At 48.2% G+C, this 1,910-nt stretch overlaps 1 non-coding gene across 1 annotated transcript; it reads left to right on the forward strand.

The window, feature by feature from the left end:
* Positions 1-1,203: 1,203 nt before the first annotated feature.
* On the forward strand, positions 1,204-1,310 carry LOC119935407. The gene has a single exon (XR_005453292.1). It is a non-coding gene; the product is annotated as a U6 spliceosomal RNA (small nuclear RNA).
* Positions 1,311-1,910: the final 600 nt, after the last annotated feature.

Genomic DNA, 1,910 nt, shown 5'->3' on the forward strand with positions numbered 1-1,910 from the left:
AGAGCCCGGGCTTTGGAGTCAGAGGTCATGGGTTCAAATCCAGACTCTGCCAACTGTCAGCTGGGTGACTTTGGGCAAGCCACTTCACTTCTCTGGGCCTCAGTTCCCTCATCTGTAAAATGGGGATGAAGACTGTGAGACCCCCGTGGGACAACCTGATCACCTTGTAACCTCCCCAGCGCTTAGAACAGTGCTTTGCACATAGTAAGCGCTTAATAAATGCCATTTTTATTATTATTATTCTCATGTAGCGGAGTGTTTGAGCACGTCTGGTGGGTTAGAGATACGCAGGCACACGCGTGGCTCCGTGCTCAACCTCGGTGCCCATGCGAAGAATGTTTCCGCACACATGTGCGCACAAGTGCGTGCAACTGTTTATCCATGTGAAGAATGCTTCTGCACACATGTGTGCGCAAATGTGTGCAACTGTTTGTCCAAGCCGGCCCCAGGGGCCGGCTCTCCGAGGAAAGGGCAGACGGTGTCAGAGACGGGTTTAATGTGTCAGGAAAACCCGTCTCCCCTTTCAGGAAACCTTCCCGCACCCCCCTCTCCCGGGAATTGACCCCCGGCTCCCGGAGAAGGGAAGCGGGAGAAGGGGGGAAGGGGGAGCAGGAAATCTCCAAAGAAAAATCCCAACCACGAATCCAGCCTCCCTCCGCTCTCCCTCCTCAGGCCCCTCGTCCTGCCCTGAGTGAGGCCTATAGCCTGGGCTTTCTCCCTCTTCCTGATCAGAACAGAATTCCGCCTCCAACGCTGCCTCAGTTTCCCCAAAGGCAGGGCATTTAAAGGGGGAAGGTCCTGGGACACCAATCACGAGTCCGTGTGTGTGTACGTATAGAGAAGCAGCGTGGCTCAGCGGAAAGAGCCCCGGCTTTGGAGTCAGAGGTCATGGGTTCGAAACTTGTCAGCTGTGTGACTTTGGGCGAGTCACTTCACTTCTCTGGGCCTCAGCTCCCTCATCTGGAAAATGGGGATTAAGCCTGTGAGCCTCACGTGGGACAACTTGATTACCTTGTATCCATCCCAGCGCTTAGAACAGTGCTTTGCACAATAGTAAGTGCTTAATAAATGCCATCATTATTATTATTATGTGTTTGCGTGTGTGCACATGAGTATATATATAGTTTGCACGTAGTATGTATTTATTACTCTATTTTATTTGTACATATTTATTCTAATTATTTTATTTTGTTAATATGTTTGGTTCTCGCTTCGGCAGCACATATACTAAAATTGGAACAATACAGAGAAGATTAGCGTGGCCCCTGCGCAAGGATGACACGCAAATTCGTGAAGCGTTCCATGTTTTTTATCTGCCCATCCGCCAAGCTCGCTCTCTTCCTCCCTTCAAGGCCCTATTGAGAGCTCACCTCCTCCAGGAGGCCTTCCCAGACTGAGCCCCTTCCTTCCTCTCCCCCTCGTCCCCCTCTCCATCCCCCCCCATCTTACCTCCTTCCCTTCCCCACAGCACCTGTATATATGTATATATGTTTGTACATATTTTTTACTCTATTTATTTTACTTGTACATATCTATTCTATTTATTTTATTTTGTAGTATGTTTGGTTTTGTCTCCCCCTTTTAGACTGTGAGCCCACTGTTGGGTAGGGACTGTCTCTATATGTTGCCAATTTGTACTTCCCAAGTGCTTAGTCCAGTGCTCTGCACACAGTAAGCGCTCAATAAATACGATTGATGATGATGATGATGGTTTTGTTCTCTGTCTCCCCCTTCTAGACTGTGAGCCCGCTGTTGGGTAGGGACCGTCTCTAGATGTTGCCAACTTGGACTTCCCGAGCGCTTAGTCCAGTGCTCTGCACACAGTAAGTGCTCAATAAATACGATTGAATGAATGAATGAATGAATGAATATAGTATAGTATAGTATAGTATGTGTATATATATATATAT

This window comes from Tachyglossus aculeatus, chromosome 11 (assembly GCF_015852505.1).
Source record: "Tachyglossus aculeatus isolate mTacAcu1 chromosome 11, mTacAcu1.pri, whole genome shotgun sequence".
NCBI classification, from domain to species: domain Eukaryota; kingdom Metazoa; phylum Chordata; class Mammalia; order Monotremata; family Tachyglossidae; genus Tachyglossus; species Tachyglossus aculeatus.